Consider the following 22,730-nt stretch of genomic DNA (forward strand, 5'->3'; position numbering starts at 1 on the left):
GGTAACACCTCTGTGTAGATAACACAGTATCCATCATTCATAATAGGTGATATCACAGCTTATCAGCTCCCTCCTGACCTCTGCACAGTTCACAGAGCATGGCTAGAAAACTCTCCGATAGAAGTCAAAGGGGTCAGCGCCGGTCTATTCTGTCTATGGCCCATTTAGCTGCTCTCACAAGACAAGAGGTCTTAATATATTTTAGTCCTAGTGGCCAGCGTGAAAATTGCAGGATTATATACCCTGTTTTTTTTTTGTTTTTTTTTCCAAAAGATAAAAAATCAACAGTTTTCCATTTCAATGTCGCAAAACAGTAGAATAGAATACAATAATAAATTCATCTTGTCTTATACAGAATTTCCCTTTTGTTTTTTCTTTATTTTTTAGCCTCCCTATCCCTCCCTCCACCCCCCTTTTCTTTCCGCGGAGCTGCCGTATCTACATCGACTGTCATTGTTTCCAGTTACCCCAAATCTGCAACCAGGCCGCCTTTTCCCCCGATGTTTGAGCTAGAATATATTCATACTGCTTAACCCTATTCATCCACTCCATCCACTCCTGAAAACTAGGATATTTCATGGTGCCCCAGTGTTTAACAATTATTATTTTAGCCAGTGCAATGCCCCGAAACCAAAGGATCTGCTCAGTTTTATTTTTATCGATCTCTGGGAATGTTCCCAGGATAGCGTAGTTAATACATGCCTGATACTTCATAGAGGAGCAATCCTGCAGTTTCCGGAATATTTTAATCCAATATTCATTTATCCCTGGGCATTCCCACAGCAGATGTTTATAATCTCCTATATCTTTATTACATTTATAGCAATTCTGTTTCCTGTCTTTATAAATAATATGCAGTAATGCTGGTGTATAATAGAGACGGTGTATGATTTTCAAAAGAATCCATGCATGGGCGGGTGACACAGTTGATCTTTTAATGTTTCTGTACACAATGTTCCACAAAATGGGTTCCCCATTTTGTAGGTCTCTTTCCCATTTAACCTCACCCCTAAATGTGATCATTTTCGTGTATTCATATTTTAACTTAGCGTAGATGTGTGATATAGAAGTATTGACTGTCATATCTTGACAAAGATCTAAAAAAGTGTTCCTTACAATATTTAAGTAATTCTTATTCTCCGTGTAATATATAGCGTGACGTAGTTGTTCATATCGAAATTTATCTATAAATCCCAATTTAGTGTCTGATAAAATTTCATTTAGGGGCTTAATCTGTCCTTCATAAAAAACTTGTGCGATTAAATATATCCCATACTTTTCCCAATATTCAACGTCACCCAATTGCATAACTTGTGGTAAATGTGCGTTCCCCCACAATGGGGTGTACTGAACTGCTTCAGATGCGCCCACCATGTCTCTAATTTGTTGCCAGATATAACCAAGCATTCTACTAAACGGATTTGTTATTTTTTTGTTCTTAAAAATCCCAGTTTCGAGAATGTGAAAAAGGTCCGACCATGGTCTACAGTGCTCCCCAAAAAGAGACCCAATGCATTTATTCCTTCGATTCCTCACACACCATCTCAATTGGGCAGCTAAATAATATGCTTTTGGAAAAGGGATGGACATTCCCCCCTCTTCTTTATACAGATACCGTATCTTAATTCTAACTCGCTTGCGGCCCCATATCAGTTCATTGAAGAGAGTCTCTAACTTATTGAAAAACTTATCTTCTATCATAATCGGGCTAGCATTAAATACATATAGTAACATTGGTAGTAGTGTCATTTTTATTAGTGCTATGCGGTTAATTTGTGACAAGGGGAGTTTAAGCCTATCTATTATTGGGAGTATGTTCAGTTTCATATAATGTTCCAGTTTGGTCCCTATCTGGATACCCAGATATAGTAAAGAATCTGCTGGGGTCAGTATACTAACCCGAAAATTATGGCCCAGTGGGACCGGACGTCTTAATGGGAGAAATTTTGATTTCTCCCAGTTTATCTCATATCCAGATAGGCATCCAAACTCATCCAGACTTTCCATAACCCTGGGCAAGTTCATATACCCCCTCCCCAGAAAAAGCAACATATCGTCCGCGTATAAACTTATTTTGTCAGCTTCTCCCTCGCACCCAAAGCCCGATATTTCGCCGTCTGTTCTAATTTTGCATGCAATTGGCTCCAGAAACAGCGAGAAGAGCAAGGGGGAGAGGGGACAACCCTGGCGTGTTCCTCGGGTCAGGGGAAAAGGGGCAGAGTATTCACCATTGATTCGGACCCTAGATACCGGGTTTTGATACAAAATGCGAACCCATCTGGAGAAATATTCGCCTATTTTCACCCGCGACATTATCCTCCAGAGGAAGGGCCACTCCACCCTGTCAAAGGCCTTAGCGGCGTCCAGGGACAGGATGGAGCAGTCCCCCCCCTCCCCCATCTGGATGTTCAGGAAGGCCCTCCTTACGTTGTCCTGTATATTCCTTTTGGGAATGAACCCAGTTTGATCTGCATGGATGACTTTGTGGATGACAGTTTTTAATCTATTGGCTAACAATTTAGCGAGAATTTTATAGTCTGTGTTTAACAGAGAGATGGGGCGGTAGGAAGTCACTGACAGCGGATCTTTCCCTCTTTTGGGGATTAGTGAGATGGTTGCTTCCATCCATGAGGGTGGTAGGGAACCCATTATCCAAGATTGGTTTAGTACCTCCAACATTTGGGGAAGGATGATTCCCTCATGTTTCCGGTATAATTCGAATGGGAAGCCATCCACCCCTGGGGATGTATTACCCTTGATAGACTGCAACGTAGTCTGTAGCTCGGTCAGTTGAATAGGTCTATTCAGCCAGTCAATATCTTGTTGGTCAAATTCAGGGATCTTAATATTCTCTAGATATTGATCTATTTTTCCTCCCTGATTTTTAGACCCGGCTTGATATAACGTCGAGAAGTATCGGGTAAATTCCCTTAGAATGTCATCAGGGTCTCGTAAGATGTTTCCTGCCTCTGTCCTAATTCCAATAATATTATTGCTCCCCCTTTGATTTTGTACTATCATGGATAATAATCTGCTTGGTTTGCCGGACTCGCTAAAGCTTCTCAACCCTGAGAAGAACATTTTATTCTGTGCTTTTTTATATAGATATTGTTTATATTCATCTTGTGCTTTTTTTAGTTGAAGTTGTTTTTCTGGGGTATTTACATGGCTGATCTCGTTCATTATTTGGTTAAGCATCCCTTCTATTTCTTTTTGAGTTTGGGCAAAGACATTTTTCTGTTTCCTGATTTCATATGAATATGTACCCCGAAGGTATGCCTTAAGCGAGTCCCAAACCATATGGATGTGTGTTGAGTTAACGTTTTCACTCCAGAAGAGCTTTATTTATTATATACCCTGTTTAATATAGATGGGGACATGGAAAAATAAAAAAAATTCACACTGGGGGCAAGGACATAGATATGGGGGTGGCGGTGAAGTAGCATTCATACCCATGGCCAGGTGCCAGAGGTGGCCCAAAAGCTCCTCTTCCATATAAGAAGGCACCCGTAACATAATTAGGACTTGGCAGGTTGGGTTTTCCATTGGGCCTAGGAGCTCCATGTTACGCCTCTACTCGATGGCATTCACCTTCCTTTGGATAATGTCTCTTTATTAAACCTATTCATAGCTGTATGAATTAAGTAATAACTGGTAAATGACCTCATTGGAGGCATCTGTTCTTCATATATCTTCTCACAAGTGTGTGCGTATGGACTTTATTAAGAAGAGCTCTTCATATTTGTAGAGTTTACCACTGGGAAAAAAAACTATGGAATTTGTACTGCTTCTGGGAATCGCAAGGGAAGAACTTTGATGTGTGGGAGAATTAAGTCTTTTGCATGGGATGTGCGATGAAAAGAAAATTTCCTTTCATGGATGAAATGAGGAATCTAGCCTCTAAAAAAAGGAGCTGCACTGTCAAATAATTCATCATAAAAAAATCAAGTGTATGCTTAATAGTGATAGCTTGGTATACTTTTCTCCAAGTGAGTAAGCCTACTTTCACACTAGCGTTTAAGTTTTCCGGTATTGAGTTCCGTCATAGGGGCTCAATACCGAAAAAATGCTTCAGTTTTGTCCCCATTCATTGTCAATGGAGACAAAACTGAACAGAACGGAATGCTCCAAGATGCATTCTATTCCGTTTAGTTGCGTTCCCAGACCGGAGAGCAAACCACAACATGTTGTATTTTGCTTTCCGTCCTAGGATGCGGAGCAAGACGGATCCGTTTTCTCTGCCACAATCTGCCACAATAGAAAACGGATCCGTCCCCCATTGACTTTCAATGGAATTAATGACGGATTTGTCTTGGCAATGGTAAAGATAATACAACCGGATCCGTTAATAACGGAGGCAGATGGTTGTATTGTCAGTAACGGAAGCCTTTTTGCTGGACCCTGCCGGATCCAGCAAAAACGCTAGTGTAAAAGTAGCCTAAGTCTACAGATGCCGCTGCCATGGTATGTATAGACCTATGCTTGTGTCACTATTAAAAAACCTACTGTATGTTCAATTTTGTAGCAAAGTCTTAGTTGTCCAGCATCCACTTCAAGTGACCTCATCCTAACCGTGTCCTATTTTCATACAGCATCTCTTAGGATACGGCCACATGGTCAGGTTTCTGCATGCAGTTTTGAAAGCCAAAATCAGGAGTGAATCATAAAAGGAGAGAAAGATACGAATTCTATTCTTTGAATTCTCCCCTGGTTTTGGCTTCCAAAACTGCATCAAGAAACCTGACCGAGTGGCCATATCCTAGGACTGTGATGGCTAACCTCCGGCACTCCAGTTGTGGTAAAACTACGACTCCCAAGGTGTACACCTGCTTGGCTGTTCTCAGAACTCCATAAAAATGAATGGAGCATGCTGGGAGTCGTAGTTTCACCACAGCTGGTGTGCCGGAGCAGGGGCGTACCTAGAGCATTTGGCACCCGGGGCGAACCCTTTGTTTGGCACCCCCCCCCCCCCCCCCCAAGAAAGTTAAGAAAACATGCACAAACTTTTTTCAATGTTTTCAATAATATTTATTACCTTAATTACACCCCCTCCCTTAATTACACCCCCCTTAATTACACACTCCCCCCTTAATTACACCCCCTCCCTCCCCACCTTAATTACAAACCCCTCCCTTAATTACACACACACATCCCTTAATTACACCTTAATTACACCCCCCCTTAATTACAAACCCCCACTTAATTACACACACACACACACACCCCTTAATTACACAATTATTTACTCACATTTTGATGATGCCTCAGGCTCCGTCCGACCGCTGGTAATGGATCCTTCCGCTTCTTTAAAAGATCCGTGAAGGCGGCGCGGCGTCAGCGCCGTGACGTCATGTTGCGCGCCGCCGCAATAATCCTTCCACAGAAGCCGGCGCCTGGCGGAGTCGCGTCGCGGTGCAGCAGTGGATGGAGGGGTGACTCCGTCATGGCACCCCCCTTGTGAGTGGCACCCGGGCGGGCCGCCCCCCCCCCCCCCCCTTGGTACGCCACTGGCCGGAGGTTAGCCTAAGAGATGCAGTGTGAAAAAAGGACACGGTTTGGGTGAGGTCATTTGAAGTGGATGCTGGACAACTGAGACTTAGATACAATGTGGATAAAAAAAAACATGGTGAAGTTTTTACATTGCCTGGTAATGGTTGCACTGTGATGTAGATAGATCTGCGTTTTTATGCAATATTTTATGGCCAATAAGGAACTATTCATTTATGGCAGTGTGAATTGGAAGATAAACGTCAGTTTTACCTGCAAAACATTGAGGCCATTACAATTCTGTGTGATTTTAGACTGTTCAGCAGGCCAAGCATGGGAAGGTGCCAGGGGTGAGAATTGGAGAGGTGGTTATCCAAACGGAAGCCAGAATCCAACTTTGGTGCTCCCCTAGGGCTATGTATCGCAGTGAGGAAGGGGCGTACCCTAGTGAGAGGGTTCTCCTGCCTGATGTAAGGTGGCCTATGCAATGTCCGACAGCAGCAAAGAGTCCCTTTAAGAAATATTCATGATGCCAGTTGCAGTGAAGCAACAACGGGACAGAGTCCCTTTAAGAAATGGTGTTGGTGGTGGGACCCAGGTGTAGGAATGGCCAAGTGGTATAGGGTGGCCTACAATATCCCTTACTGTTTTGTATGTGTCACGGTGCTCCTACCTGGATACGCTGGACCCCAGGCATTGTCTTCCGAAGCAACCAATAAGAGGGGTAGTTAACTTGGGTATGAAGAATAAATTGAGTCCAGACCTTGTGATGAAGTACAATAACAGCTTTTCTTGGCATAAATGTTTCTCCAAACAGGTTGCAGACTTTGTCTTGGTTCCAGCAGGCTTTAGCATTAAAACTCTGGCAGGCAAACTCGTCTCTGCTACATATGTTGCTCTCTGGCTTTGCTGTACTAACAGGGCAGCTGTATAACTTAGCTTCCTCTGGATACTGTAACTTCTCTCTTGGTAGTCTGTCTCTTAAGTAGTACCAGGGAACTCTACTTCCTGGCTTCTGAGGCTTCAGGCTGTGGCCTCCATATCCAGCAGAGCTGAAGGTGCTCAAGCTGGCTTGGGCATGTCCAGCAGGGACGTGGCCCCGCACAACCTCCCTTAGCAGGGGGTAAGCTGGAACTAAATCTAACTGAACTCCACGCTTCCTGAAGCAAGTGGGTCACGCCCACCACACCACAGTGGGGGTTAGAATGGAAAAGAAGGTTCCACTCTATGTAACTATAGCTCTGCCTTATTTGCCACCTGCTGGTGAACCAGGTACATTACATTCAAACATAACAGTTACATTAGAAATAGGAATGCACAGTGTTTGGACCTGGAATAAATACACATGATGACATGAGGTTAACCAATAAAGACAGTAGCGAGGTGCAAAGTTGGTAATGCCACTCTGGGGCGTTACACCTACCCTTGGTGTTAGGGTTATGATGAAGTGCAGGGTGAGGTACTGGTGGTGGAGATAGAGGGACACAGAGAGACTTGTAGTCCCACGCATACAACATGAGTATTCCATCAGTTAGATTGCAGACAGGGCAACACTTTTATTCACTCTATTTGTAGAGCAGGGGGAAGGGGGAAGGAAGACTTTCTTAACACCCACAAATATTCATAAGGAAAAGCTCAGAGATTGTTTTTATATGCCTTCAAGGCTTTGCAACTGCATGTCAACATCTCAAAACATCAGAAAACAGCAGTGAATGTTTCTCAGCCAATTGTAGAACCCCAGAGCGGGGTGCTATAATTTTTCCACCTGCCAATAGGTTCCTATGTCTAGCAATGTATCCCATCAGTATATTTATTGCAAGGTCTTCTCATTTAGTGCCTTAATACTACTATGCAACTGTTTGTACATGTGATGTGCCTGGTTTTCCAGCTGTAACAATTCTATTCTTTTCCCCTTTGGGCAGAAGTGGGCTGTCCAGCTTCCCACCAAAGGAGAGGTTTTCAGGAAGTTAGAGGAGTTGAGTGAGACAGTCCAAAGAGACCAGGCAAGGCACAGTGAGGGAAGAGTTTTCCCCTCCTGCTGCAGAAGCTTTGGGAAGGCAGCTTGTAGAGCAGCCCACTTCTGATATTAATTGGACTTTATTTTAGAGGGTGACAACAGGTCCAATACACCCATGAGACAGTAACTAAAACTTGAAGCCAAAGATAGCATTACGGTATAAACAGTCAAGGCCAATTGCCAGAGCCTTGCATATAGCTGAAGATAGGAGCACCATGACACAAATAATAGGCCACAGTATACCACTCATATCCTACACACCGGTACTACTCCCCTGGGGGGCAGCACGCTGTCCAATCACTGACTGAGGCAGCATCGGGGGATCGGTGAGTTGAGTATAAGTTAGTTTATTTTTTTAACTATTTCATGGCCATCCATGATTTATTTTTATTTTTACTGGATTTCTCCTTTTAACAGTCTTCTTAGCAGACCAGAAAATTTCCTTGGCAAAGTGAACTTGCCCATTATTTGATAGTGTGCCCACATACACAGGGCGAGATAGACAAAGGAATGTGAAGCATTTGTCTGCCTCCATATATAGCTCTTTCTCAGAACTGTGGATTAATGGGGTTTCTCAGGTCACAGTAAGTGGATGATTTTAAAATAAACCCTTAATAACATTAGCTTTTTATCCGCTGACTTAAAGGTCAAATTATGGAGAAGATCCATGAAAACTAAAAGCAAGACTTTTTTGTCCTTAGCAACCAATCACAGTGCAGCTTTCATGTTTCAAAAGCATAATAAGAAATGGAAGCTGCATTGTGGTGTGTTGCTATCAGCAACAAATGAAGCTTTAAGGGTTGTCTCATCACAGACAATGGGGGCATGTTGGTAGGATATGCCCCCGTTGTCTTAAAGGTGATGGTCCCACCGACGGGACCTGCACCTATATCGAGAACGGAGCCCCAAAAGGGTTGGCGGGTGCACTGCGCATGCGCAGCCGCCCTCCATTCAGTTTCTATGGGGCTGCTGAAAATAGCCGAGCGCTGGCTATAGAAGTGAATGGGAGTGGTGCCAGTGGGATCCGCACCTATAAGACAATCCCTTTAAAGTGAATCTCAGGCTTTTATGACACTAGGGCAGAGTTACTAAAACAAAGGGGGAGATTTATCAAAACCAAACAGATTGATCCTTTCCTTTATTGCAAAGCAGCTATGAAAAATGAAAGGTGGTGTAACGGTCACGTCCACACACACACAGGGGGAGGGATAGTGACCACTGCGCTCCACCCTCACCCCTGGCCCTGCCTACTTGCCTCACAAGTCCTGATGACAGGGGTCAACTGGACGACAGTCCCTAACTTAGGATACGTGCAGGGAAGACAGACAAGACAAAATACGGAACATGAACGGACCGGGTCAGAACCAAGAGAGCTACGCAGTACAAAGGGTTAAGCAGAGAATGGTCAGGAGAAGCCGGGGTCAAATACCAGGAGAGCAGAGAAGTACAAGAGGAGTCCTAAGAGAGTAGTCAGGTGGGAGCCGAGGTCACAATACCAGGACGGATGCGCAGTACAGGAGGAGCAGGCAAAGGATCGTCAGGGAACGGAATCAGGTGAGTATTCAGTAGTCCAACAAATAGCCAGGAACCTAGAAAATTAACAGGCAACCTCTGACTAGCAGGCTGCCTGTATTTATAGTGGGGAGTGAGGGTCATGTGACGTGGCCAGCGTCACATGACCGACAGACCAACCAGTTGAGCACCGAGTGATCAGCTCGGCGCTCAAGGCAGACTTAGGAGCAGGGAGCCACCCTGCAGTAAAGCCGACCTGGGAATGAGGTCAAACACAGATCCTCATTCCCAAAGCTAAGCAACAGGTCTGCGGGTAATGGGGGACCGAATGCACCTTCGGAACCCCGTTACAGGTGGAATCTAATTGTTTGCTATGGGCAACTAAGCCAGTTTTCCTTTGCACCAGTTTTGATAAATCTCTCCCTTGCGAGCCTTAAAAAAAGTCAGTTGATGTGAAAAGCACTAAATTTATTGAGACACATGCCACTTAGGAAATTTGGAGCATCTTCTGGCTGCATGTGTGCATGAAACCGAAATTTATGCTCGGTATGAGCTCAGGTGGATTTCAGCTGTAATTATACCACTCTCTGGCATAAATTATAGCAAATTTGTCAGGCTGCTAAACCCTACAACTTTTCAAAAGTGTCAAGAAGTGTAAAATGTCACATATTATAGTGCAAACACTTTTTTTTGGGAGAAAAACTATTAATAAATCTGGTTCAATATAGTATTTTTAGATTAAATATTCTGTGCTTATTTATTTCTTAACATAAATATCTTATTGGTGGTGGTTTGACTTCCAGCACCTCCACCAATTAGCTGTTTGGAGGGGAGGACAAGCGTGGCGGCCTGTTTACAGTATACCAAGCACAGTGCGTCTTATAAAGCGAATACTAGTGAGTGCTTCCATTATGGAGATGCTCACTAGTATGCAGTTGGTGCGGGGAGTGAGGTGGGAGTGTCGGTACTCAACTCTCTCACACTATGATCTGATTCTGCATGCAGTTAGGACTGTGCAGAGCGGTTCCTGGAGAAGATCAGGGAACATGACTGCAGGAGAGACCGCCAGACCTGGAGAGTAGCAGTAGATCAGAAGAAGTAGGTGAATTTATTTATTTTCATTTCTGATGGGCATCTGATCTGAAGTGTGGCATGGGGGGTCTGATGTGAGCTCTGATGGGGGTCTGATCTAATATGGGGGTCTGATGTGAGGTCTGACATGAGGGTCTGATCTAATATGGGGGTCTGATCTGAGGTCTGACATGGAGGTCTGATCTAATAGGGGGATCTTATTTGAGGTCTGACATAGGGGTCTGATCTAATATGGGGGCCTGATCTGAGGTCTGACATGGAGGTCTGATCTAATAGGGGGATCTTATTTGAGGTCTGACATAGGGGTCTGATCTAATATGGGGCTCTGATATGAGGTCTGACATGGGGGTTTGATCTACTAGGGAGGTCTGATCTGAAGTCTGAAATAGGGGTCTGATCTAATATGGGGATCTTATCTGAGGTCGGACATGGAGGCCTGATCTAATAGGGGGATCTGATGTGAGGTCTGATATGGGGGTCTGATCTAATATGGGGTCTGATATGCGGTCTGACATGGGGGTCTGATCTAATAGGGGAATTTAATCTGAGGTTTGACATGGGGGTCTGATCTAATATGGGGATCTGTTTTGAGGTCTGACATGGGGATCTGATCTAATATGCGGGTCTGATATGAGGTCTGACATGGAGGTCTGATCTGATATGGGGGACTGATCTGAGGTCTGACATGGGGGGTCAGAGGTCTGAAATGAGGAATCTAATCTGAGGTCTGACATGGGTATCTGAATTCTTATATGGGGGTTTGATCTGAAGTCAAAAGAAGACTGAGGGTGTAGTTTGGGGCTCTGATGAAAAATATAATTTTTCTTTTTTTCCCTCCTCTAAAACCTAGGTGCATCTTATCATCAGGTACGTCTTATAAAGTGAAAAATATGTTAGTATAGAGGCTGTACTTGGTATAGCTGCTCAATATTATTGACTTGAGTGCGCATAAGCCTTGTGATCAATGTACGTGATGTCACTGTAGAGGAAACAGCTGTTCGGCAGTAGTGCTGGTATGGTAATCGGAACCTAACTAATCAGATACTGATGACCTATCCTGGAGACAGGCCATCATTATTCAAGTCCTAGAAAAGCCCTTTAAATAATAACATTTTAGCTGCATGTAGTCACCTCTAGAGGGAGCGTTGCAGCATACTGTGCACCATTTTAGTTGTTGAAATTATATTAGGAAATTTATCAGCACAAACCTTATATGTGAAAATCTTTTTGAGTGTCTGCTTGGTTTAAAGCCAAGTTTTGTGCTACCAATTTACATGTTGCACGTTATTTGTTGCACAATATACCTCTAGATTTTTTTAGTCTAAAGTCTAATCATAATTATTATAAAGGTACCTCTCCAGGGAACTATAGTGAACTTGTAACTTTTTGTGTTAATTGTTTTTACAAATGTAGCCCTGCCCAAAAAACATCTTATCCACCCCCAAGTAACTGTAAACTGCAGAGCATGACACAAACCACAATAAAAATTACGCAAACACTTCAGAAATTTGTTGCAAATCCCTGCTCCAGTGATAAAACTGGCAAAATCACTCCACTTTTCTGGTGTAGTGCATTTGATATGCATCGACCTCACTGTGAGGAGCCGGAGTGGAGGATGGGAGTGGTAGTGGCTCTGACTATAGGATGTGTCACAGTGGTTTCCCTCAGGCTGTTGCTCCCGATGGCCGGTGCAGTAAAAGTAGAGTGCATCCTTTTTTCCCTTGGGCCAATCCCTGTAGTTGGGGCTGCCTGATGGTAGTGTGGGGTACCCTTGTAGTTGGTGGTTGTATGGGTGCCTTGCAGGAGGTGTTGTAGTGCAATGGTCAGCGTATGCTGTCATAGGAGTCAGGAAGCCAGGCCAGAGGTAGAAGAATAAATATCTCTTTTTACTTGAGTGCAAAATGGGAGTTGTAGTACATCTGACAATAATCTGTACGCAATAATCTGTACGCAGTGCAAATCCTTTTCCCAGATGGTGGTATGGAGGCTGTCAAAATGGCAAGTAATGGCAATCTTGTTATGTTATTTTACTAAAGTCTCACTATCTAGAATCTCTGGCTAACAACTGTAATCTGACAATTGTGGCTGTAGTGTCCACTGTGGGATACAGGTCTTTAGAGGCACGTCTGGCCAGACGTGGTTAAGTATGACGGGTGTCTTAACTGTAATCCTTCACAAGCAGCAAAGTATGGTTAGCTGTAGTCACAGGTTAGAGGTGTAGGCGACATAAGCGGGCGAGAGATTGAATAGAGGGGGTGAAGGAAAGATCAGTGTCAAACATAAAACCGAGACAGCGAGCGTGTCACAATGGCATAGCAACCTTACAGCACACTTATCCCCTATCTGCCTGCGAATAGGGCGTTGCTGCTGCTGCCCCTTCCGTGGGAAGCAAAATGGTGTCAGTTTTGTGGTTTACTCATGTGACCGCTTTCTTTGCCATCCAAGGCTGTACCCTCTCCAAAGGTGCTGGACCATTTCAGGTACTTCCAGTGCCTGGGCAAAATATGACGCAGCTGTGGACAGCAAAAAAAGCGGTCATTTGTGACGCTGGGATGCTGTCATTCTCATGATTGGTTCATAAACATGCAAATAGAGGGGCTGCATGAAAGGGGACAGAGCCTTAAAAAAGGGAGGGGCATTGGCTAAAATAAATTTCTTCCTCCACTCTCTTGGATGCTACAATGAAAAAGTTGGCATGTATGATATTAAGTGGGTTGTCCCACAAAAATATTCCTTTTTTAAATCAGAACCTGGATCTGAATACTTTTGTACTTGCATGTAATTACAAATTTAGTAAAGCCATTGAGTTATACAATAAAATCTATCTTTATACCACCACCTGCTGTTTGTTCTGTTCCTTATTAGAGATGTCCCAAACTATTCGCCGGCAAACAGTTCCCGGCGAACATCGCTTGTTCGCGTTCGACGCGGCGGGTGAACATATGCGATGTTCGGTCCGCCCCCTATACGTCATCATTGAGCAAACTTTGACCCTGTACCTCACAGTCAGCAGACACATTCCAGCCAATCAGCAGCAGACCCTCCCTCCCAGACCCTCCCACCTCCTATCAAAAAGCAAGGACAGCATCCATCTTAGATTCATTCTGAAGCTGCAGTGTTAGTTAGTGCAGGGAGAGTGCAGCTGCTGCTGAATTAATAGGGAAATCGTTAGCTAGGCCAGTGTTCTGTGTCCACTCCAGTCCTCAAAGACTCATCTGATCTGCTGTCAGGACAGCGTCCTGACAGCACCCCAAAAAGCCCTTTTTAGGGCCGGTACATCAGTCTTCTTTTTTTTTCTTTTTTTCTATATATATATTGCAGTTGCCTGCCCGTGTGTGAGAGGCCACAGGCCCACAGAGTGTACTGTGTGCATACCACTCATATCGGGTGGCACAGTACCTTGCAGATAAAAAAAGTCATTTAATTTTTCTTCTGTAATATAATTGCAGTTGCCTGCCAGTGTGTGTCAGGCCCACTGACTGTACTGTTCCCACTGCCAGTGCCCACCACTCATATTGGATGGCACAGTACCTTGCAGATAAAAGTCATTTAATTTTTCCTCTAATATAATTGCAGTTGCCTGCCAGTGAGTGTCAGGCCCACAGACTGTACTGTGCCCACTGCCCACCACTCATATCGGGTGGCACAGTACCTTGCAGATAAAGTAATTTAATTTTTTCTCTGTATTATAATTGCAGTTGCCTGCCAGTGAGAGTCAGGCCCACAGACTTTACTGTGCCCACCACTCATATCGGGTGGCACAGTACCTTGCAGATAAAAAAGTCATACATTTTTTTCTCTGTAATATAATTGCAGTTGCCTGCCAGTGTGTGTCAGGCGCACTGACTGTACTGTGCCCACTGCCAGTGCCCACTATTCATATTGGGTGGCACAGTACCTTGCAGATAAAAGTCATTTAATTTTTTCTCTGTAATACAATTTCAGTTGCCTACCAGTGTGTGTCAGGCCCACTGACTGTACTGTGCCCACTGTCAGTGCCCACCACTCATATCGGGTGGCACAGTACCTTGCAGATAAAGTAATTTAATTTTTTCTCTGTATTATAATTGCAGTTGCCTGCCAGTGAGAGTCAGGCCCACAGACTTTACTGTGCCCACCACTCATATCGGGTGGCACAGTACCTTGCAGATAAAAAAGTCATACATTTTTTTCTCTGTAATATAATTGCAGTTGCCTGCCAGTGTGTGTCAGGCGCACTGACTGTACTGTGCCCACTGCCAGTGCCCACTATTCATATTGGGTGGCACAGTACCTTGCAGATAAAAGTCATTTAATTTTTTCTCTGTAATACAATTTCAGTTGCCTACCAGTGTGTGTCAGGCCCACTGACTGTACTGTGCCCACTGTCAGTGCCCACCACTCATATCGGGTGGCACAGTACCTTGCAGATAAAAAAGTCATTTAATTTTTTCTCTGTAATATAATTTCAGTTGCCTGCCAGTGTGTGTCAGGCCCACAGACTGTACTGTGCCCACTGTCAGTCCCCACCACTCATATCGGGTGGCACAGTACCTTGCAGATAAAAAAGTCATTTATTTTTTCTCTGTAATATAATTGCAGTTGCCTGCCAGTGTGTGTCAGGCCCACTGACTGTACTGTGCCCACTGCCAGTGCCCACTACTCATATTAGGTGGCACAGTACCTTGCAGATAAAAATAATTTAATTTTTTCTCTGTAATATAATTTCAGTTGCCTGGCAGTGTGTGTCAGGCCCACTGACTGTACTGTGCCCACTGCCAGTGCCCACCACTCATATTGGGTGGCACAGTACCTTGCAGATAAAAAATTCATTTAATTTTTTCTCTGTAATATAATTGCAGTTGCCTGCCAGTGAGTGTCAGGCCCACAGACTCTACTGTGCCCACTGCCCACCACTCATATTGGGTGGCACAGTACCTTGCACGCATAGTACCACTAATCTAAAAAAGAATGACAGGCAGAGGCAGGCCACCCCGGAGGGGCCGTCGTGGTCGTGGTGCTGTGATTTCCTTTGGCCCTAGAATAATGCCCAGTGTTCAGAGGCCACGTACCCTGAACTCGAAAAGTTCTGAGGACATAGTTGACTGGCTAACACAGGACACCCAATCTTCTACAGCTTCCGCTCGGAACCTTGACGCACCATCCTCCTCCAGCTCAGCTTCGGGCACCTCTCAAGTTACCACTCGCCCGCCCACCGCCACCACCAACACTAGCACCACAGCCGCTTCACTTGATCTGTCAGAGGAGTTATTTACACATCAGTTGGAAGAAATGAGTGATGCGCATTATTGCCAGAGGATGTAGATAACAGGGATATGTCTCAGTCAGGCAGCATTACACAAATGGACGTACGGTGTGATGATGATGTATTACCCGCTGCTGCTTCCTTTGCTGAGTTGTCAGATACAAGTGAAGCGGTTGATGATGACGATGTGTCCGTGGATGTCACGTGGGTGCCTGCTCGAAGAGAAGAAGAACAGGGGGAAAGTTCAGATGGGGAGACAGAGAGGAGGAGGAGATGAGTTGGAAGCAGGGGGAGGTTGTCGCAAGGAGCTAGTGGCACAGTCAAACAGCATGTATCGGCACCCGGGGTCAGCCAGACAGCACGCCAATCAACGCATGCTGTTGCCACCACCAGAATGCCGTTATTGCAAAGCTCAGCAGTGTGGCATTTTTTTGTGTGTCTGCCTCTGATAACAGCGATGCCATTTGCAACCTGTGTCAAAAGAGTCGTGGGAAGTCCAACACATACCTAGGTACAACTGCTTTGCGAAGGAACATGATCTCACATCACAAATGCCTATGGGATCAACACATGATGAGTACAAGCAGCACACAAACTCAAAGCCACCATCTTCCTCCTGGTCTAGCATCTTCAGCCACGTCAACCACTGCTGTCCTCCTTGTCCCCTCTCAACCACCCGCCACTCCGCCTCTCACCTTCAGCAGTTCCTGCTCATCTGCCCACAGTCAGGTGTCTGTCAAGGAAATGTTTGAGCGTAAGAAGCCAATGTCACAGAGTCACCCCCTTGCCTGGCGTCTGACAGCTGGATTGTCGGAACTCTTAGCCCGCCAGCTTTTACCATACAAGCTGGTGGAGTCTGGGGCCTTCAAAAAATTTGTAGCTATTGGGACATCGCAGTGGAAGGTACCCGGCTGAATTTTTTTTTCACAAAAGGCAATCCCCAACCTGTACTCTATTGTGGAAAAGGAAGTCATGGCATGTCTGGCACAGAGTGTTGGGTCAAGGGTCCATCTGATACCTGGTCTGCAAAGCACAGTCAGGGCAGGTGTATCACATACACTGCGCATTGGGTAAACCTGCTGACGGCTGCCAAGCATGGAATGCGCGGCTCTGCAGAGGAGTTGGTGACACCGCCACGACTTGCAGGCAGGCCTTCTGCCACCTCCTCTACTCCTCCTACTCCATCCTCTTCGCTAACCTCCTCGGCTGCGTCCTTTTCTGCTGCTGTGTCTTGCTCCATATCAACTGCACCCCCCTAGCTCCCCAGGGCTATTCCACATCCCGGATACGGGTTTGAGGTTGACTTGCCTGAAAGCAGAGAGTCACACCGGACCAGCACTCCTGTCCGCCCTGAACGCACAGGTGGATCAGTGGCTGACCCCGCACCAACTGGAGATCGGCAAAGTGGTTTGTGACAACGGAAGCAATTTGTTGGCGGCATTGAATTTGGGCAAGTTGACACATGTGCCGTGCATGGCACATGTGTTAAATCTGATCATACAACACTTTGTGCATAAGTACCCAGGCTTACAGGACGTCCTGAAGCAGGCCATGAAGGTGTGTGGCCATTTCAGGCGTTCCTACACGGCCATGGCGTACTTTTCCGATATTCAGCAGCGAAACAACATGCCAGTGAGGCGCTTGATTTGCGACAGCCCGACACGTTGGAATTCAACACTCCTAATGTTCGACCGCCTGCTCCAACAAGAAAAAGCCGTCAACAATTATTTGTATGACCGGGCTGCTAGGACAGCCTCTGCAGAGCTGGGTATTTTTTTGCCACGTTACTGGACGCTCATGCGCAATGCTTGTAGGCTCATGCGTCCTTTTGAGGAGGTGACAAACCTAGTCAGTCGCACCGAAGGCACCATCAGCGACATCATCCCATTTGTTTTCTTCCTGGAGCGTGCCCTGCGAAGAGTGCTGGATCAGGCCATAGATGAGCGTGAAGAGGAAGAGTTGTGGTCACCATCACCACCAGAAACAGCCTTATCAGCATCGCTTGCTGGACCTGCGGCAACGCTGGAAGAGGAGTCTGAGGAAGAGCAGTCAGAGGAGGAATGTGGCTTTGAGGAGGAGGAAGACCAACCACAGCAGGCATCCCAGGGAGCTCGTTGTCACCTATCTGGTACCCGTGGTGTTGTACGTGGCTGGGGGGAAGAACAGACCTTCAATGAGATCAATGAGGATGAGGAACGGGACATGAGTAGCTCGGCATCCAACCTTGTGCAAATGGGGTCTTTTATGCTGTCATGCCTGTTGAGGGACCCTCGTATAAAAAGGCTGAAGGAGAACGACCTGTACTGGGTGGCCACGCTACTAGACCCCCGGTATAAGCAGAAAGTGGCTGAAATGTTACCGAATTACCGGAAGTCGGAAAGGATGCAGCAGTTCCAAAAGAAGTTAAAAAGTATGCTTTACACAGCGTATAAGGGTGATGTCACAGCACAGCGGGAATCTAACAGGGGAAGAGGTGAAAGTAATCCTTCTCCTACCACGACCACGCCGGCAAGGACAGGACGCTTTACAGACGTGTTGTTGATGGAGTGCATGCAGAGCTTTTTAAGTCCTACACATCGCCACAGCCCTTCGGGGTCCACCCTCAGCGAACGACTCGACAGACAGGTAGAAGACTACCTCGCCTTAACTGCAGATATCGACACTCTGAGGAGCGATGAACCCCTTGACTACTGGGTGTGCAGGCTTGACCTGTGGCCTGAGCCATCCCAATTTGCGATAGAACTTCTGGCCTGCGCCGCTTCAAGTGTCCTGTCAGAAAGGACCTTCAGCGCAGCAGTAGGTATTGTCACTGAGAAGAGAAGTCGCCTAGGTCAAAAAAGTCTAGATTACCTCACCTTTATTAAGATGAATGAGGCATGGATCCCGAAGGGACTGACAGTGGGGGATGCATTTGACTAAAAAAGGCCTGATGAGATGCATTGGGCTAAAAATGGTCCACACGCTGCTGTATTTAATCTCTGCATGCCGGATAACTTGCATGACTTCTCCGCCACCAACTAGGGTTCAAGCCGCAATGTATTAGTGCACTTTCTGCCTGGAAAACACCTAGTTTTTCAGGCATGTGTACATGCCTAATTTTTCTGGCCTCTGGTGCTGCACTGTGGCTGCAAAAAAAAAAAAAAGGCACATACATGTGTCAATTCCCCTTCGTGATCGTTACCTTGTTGTGGTGAAGGGGCTTGTGTATCACAATGAAGCGATCACCTCTATGAGTGTGTTGGCAATGGCAATGTTGGCACACCCCAGATGATAAGGTCGTTGCTTCATTGTGAACAGACTAAAAGTGATCGGCTGGATAATTTTGCATAGAAAAAACATACATTTTCTTTGTGATCATCTAAGGTGATCATTAAAGCCTACTAGGCCAACAATGGGCCCACACTGCAGAATCATTGTTTTCTGGGTCACTTAACTGTCACTGAACTACCTCAGCACGACCATAGGCTTTGAAAAACCGCCATCGCCTGCAATCTGCCAAACGTGCGCACGAGCACAGTCATCACTACACCAAGATTGACGCATAGAGGAATAAAATTTATGTCATGAGTGTGTCAACTATTGACAACTCTTTGCGGTTGTCTAAAATCTATTCGATACACGTCCCCTGATAGGGGACGTAACAAGGATTAAACTGATAAGAATAGTACTACTTAACACACCACTCATATAGGGTGGCACAGTACATTGCACGGCGCACGCACAGTGCCCCAAATTGGAAGTAAGAGGACCGATCAACCATCTATTTCCATCTCCCGGTTCCTAAAATCTATTCCATACTCCGACCCCTGATAGGGGACGTAACAGGGATTAAACTGATAGGAATAGTACTACTTAACACACCACTCATATAGGGTGGCACAGTACATTGCACGGCGCACGCGCAGTGCCCCAAATTGGAAGTAAGAGGACCGACGAACCATCTTATTCCATCTCCAGGTTCCTAAAATCTATTCCATACACCGCCCCCTGATAGGGGACAAAACAGAGATTAAACTGGTAAGAACAGATTTTTTTAATAATAAAAAAAGAGGACAGCCTCTGCGGAGCTGGGTATTTTTTGGCCGTGTTACTGAACGCTCATGCACAATGGCTGTAGGTTTATGCGTCCTTTTGCGGAGGTGACAAACCTGGTCAGTCAAACCCAAGGCAACATCATCGACCTCATCCCATATGCGTTTTTTCTGGAGCGTGCCCTGCGAAGAGTGCTGGATCAGGCCGTAGATGATCATGAAGAGGAAGAGTTGTGGTCACCATCACCACCAGAAGCAGCCTTGTCGTCGTCGATTGCTGGACCTGCGGCAACGCAGAGAGAGGAGTCTGAAGAAGAGGAGTCAGAGGAGGAAGGTGGCTTTGAGGCGGTGGAAGACCAACCACAGCAGGCATCCCAGGGGGCTTGTTGTCACCTTTCGGGGACCCTTGGTGTTGTACATGGCTGGGTGGAGGAAGAGACATTCGTTTCAATAGTATTTATTTCCATTTTTTAATAAACAGATAAGTACAGATTCCGGGGGTTACCCGAAGCTTTTACATAGTTTAAGACATATTAGAAACAGTGCTTCAGGGAAACATAGAAGCACAAAATCGACAAAAAAAACACAATTACATAAGATTATTGCCTAATAGATAGCTATGTTATAGGTCAAAAAGGTGTCTGCCTGTGCCAGTACTAGAACGGATCTTAAAAAGCAGCACTACCTTGCATCCTACCTCCACTGTATGATATATCCAGATTACTCAGTGGACCAGGGTGTGTTATGGGGAGAAGCACAAGGGGGACCGTGCCCAAGAGGCCCAGTGCAACTGAAATTTGGTAAAGCCACCTTTCCCCAGCGAGATGATCTTCTCATAAGTATATGTGTTATTAAGAGCGATGATTAAGTCACTAAGAGGCGGTACATCTGGAGTTTTCCATCTCCTCAGCAACACCAGTTTTGCTGTGATACAAAATATACAGAAAAATTGCCTATAAGAGGATGGCAGAAGATCAACTCCTATAAATAACAATACCAGTTGTGGATTCCAATTAGTCTTGCTGGGGGGTATTTGGGTCAGCAAGTCGCGACATGCTGACCAGTAACTTTGTATAATAGGGCATTGCCATAACACATGATACAATGTTTCCCTGCAACCGCACCCCCTCCAGCAACAGTTGGAGGCCGATGCGTACATTCGCACCAACCTGTCAGGGGTGTAGTACCATCTGAGAACCATCTTCAGGGCAGACTCGACATGTGATATGCACATCAGATGTTTATGTATCATGCTAATAGCACGTGTCCACTCTGCATCCGAAAATGGTTGACCCAGGTCTGTCTCCCAAGCCATCATTAGATGGGAGCGCTTAAAATGGGACGGGTGTAAGATTGCATTGTACAAAGGTTTTAGTCCCATTGAGTTACTTGTGTTATACACTGTCGCTAGCCTATCCATTTTAACTCCTGTATGATGTAAACCCTGGATTAGGTGCCTGATCTGGAGATATTTATAAAAGTCCTACGCTGGGAGAGAGAATTTCTCACACAGAGAATGAAACATTTGCGGTGTTCCTTGCTCCATTAGGTCCCCTACCCAGTGAATGGAACTCGATCGCCAAGACGACAGGTCAGAGTGAAGCAAGAGAGACTGAATCAGTGAGAAGGGGATAGATGCAAGAGTAGGAGATTCGTCTGCGTCCGCCAACTCATGGTACTTAGACCAAGCGGCAAGAGATGCTTGGACAGTTGGGCAAAGACCTTGTGGCAAAGGGACGTTCCAAAAAATAAGATGCAATAACTCTGATAGGGAATATCAATTGGTTAAATGTTCCTCTAAATGTATCCATGGTATTTCTAAAGATGGCCTAACCCAACCCCTCAAGATAGAAACCAACGTCGCTATATAATATAATCTCAGATCAGGCAAGGCTAAACCGCCCTTAAGTCGCTCTCTGGTAATAATAGCGCGGGCAAGCCTCGGGCGCCTATTTCCCCAGGTGTACTTTGAGAGTAAAGCATGCGCTCAGGAAAATAATCTTTCCGGAAGGCATATGGGCAGGGTGCGATATAGATATAGAAACTTTGGGAGGATAAACATTTTAAATGAGGCTATCCTGCCAAGCCATGAACTATCCTGTTTAACGTATTCCGCAAGTTCCCTTTCTGTAGATTGAAGGAGCGGTTCGTAATTTAAGGTATAGAGGTGAGACAATGATGCGGTCATATTTGTGCCTAGGCATTTGATACTATGAGGCTGCCAATCAAACAGCCAATCTCTTTGTAAGTTCGCCATCACATTCTCTGGAATCTTAATTGGTAATGCTTGCGTTTTAGCAGAGTTCAGATGGTAGTATGAAAATTCCTCATTGCTGGAGATTTGGGCCATCACCGCCACTAAGGATTGTTCCGGGTTTGTTAGAGATAGAAATACGTCGTCTGCGTATAAAGAGAAGAGACCTTCAATGACGTCAGTGAGGACAAGGAACGGGACATGACTAGCTTGGTATCCAACCTTGTGCAAATGGGGAGCTTGCGGTTGTACAAATGGACTGTTTGCGGTTGTTTGCGGTGCGTTAAATGGGGAGTTTGGTCTGTCACTGTGAAGCGGGCGTAACCCTTACACTACCTGATCGATACAACATCATACCTGATCGTATACACACACTGGATGTTTTAAAGCACGTTATTCCAAACAATTTAGGAATGTTAGGTGATTTATGCCCTTTATGGATTAAAACCCGACTCTGCGTCAACTATGTAATTTTCCATGGGAGTTTTGCCATGGACCCCCTCCGGCATGCCACAGTCCAGGTGTTAGTCCCCTTGAAACAACTTTTCCATCACTATTGTGGCCAGAAAGAGTCCCTGTGGGTTTTAAAATTCGCCTGCCTATTGAAGTCTATGGCGGTTCGCCCGTTCGCGAACATTTGCGGAAATTCACGTTCGCCGTTCGTGAACGGAAAATTTTATGTTCGCGACATCTCTATTCCTTATTTCTCTGTCTTTACCGCAGTAACATCGCTAAGGTGGACACACATGCTCAGCTCCATCCTTCAGCTGCTGCCAGCCCTACCTTCTGTTACAAGCTGTGACAGTTACCCGTAGAGAGCTGCAAAAAGGACTCACTCCTTGAGAAAGGACACCCCCGCCCCCTAAGCTGCAGCAGAAAGCACATCTCCCCAGAGCTGCCAGCTTAAAATAAATCTAGCGGAGCAATTGGAGCAATGAATGGGGAGATCTCTGGATCCATGTGAGGAACACGGATGCTTTAAAGAGGACCTTTCACATGTAAAAACTATGTGAACTGAGTATGCTGCCATGTAGAGCGGCGCCCGGAGATCTCACTGCACTTACTATTATCCCCGGGCGCCGCTCCGTTCTC

General features: G+C 45.6%; 1 long non-coding RNA gene across 1 annotated transcript; it reads left to right on the forward strand.

Moving 5' to 3' along the window:
- Positions 1-4,322: 4,322 nt before the first annotated feature.
- LOC120986224 lies at positions 4,323-22,668 on the forward strand. The gene is made up of 4 exons (XR_005775655.1): positions 4,323-4,442; positions 4,794-4,798; positions 17,742-17,755; positions 22,658-22,668. It is a non-coding gene; the product is annotated as an uncharacterized LOC120986224 (long non-coding RNA).
- The last annotated feature ends 62 nt before the right edge of the window (positions 22,669-22,730 follow it).

This window comes from Bufo bufo, chromosome 1, assembly GCF_905171765.1.
Source record: "Bufo bufo chromosome 1, aBufBuf1.1, whole genome shotgun sequence".
Classification (NCBI taxonomy): Eukaryota; Metazoa; Chordata; class Amphibia; order Anura; family Bufonidae; genus Bufo; species Bufo bufo.